Here is a 214-nt window from a genome sequence, read left to right as displayed (position 1 = left end):
TCAGCAGGATACTGCAGATCAGTCCTGTCTCTTGACCTGGGCTCTCAGATGAGGAGCACTATGACCCTGCTGTAAGATTAGATCCCATAATTGAAGCCTTTGCACTCTTTCTCCTGGCTGACCTCAGAAAAGGCTGGTGGAGAGCTCTCTTCAGGCAGCTATTTAAAAGGGCAACTAGAGCTTTCACCTACACTTCCTAGTGTCAGAAATATGT

This window comes from Alligator sinensis, unplaced genomic scaffold (genome assembly GCF_000455745.1).
Source record: "Alligator sinensis unplaced genomic scaffold, ASM45574v1 scaffold489_1, whole genome shotgun sequence".
Lineage (NCBI taxonomy): Eukaryota > Metazoa > Chordata > Crocodylia > Alligatoridae > Alligator > Alligator sinensis.
Note: the sequence above shows the minus strand (reverse complement) of the source record.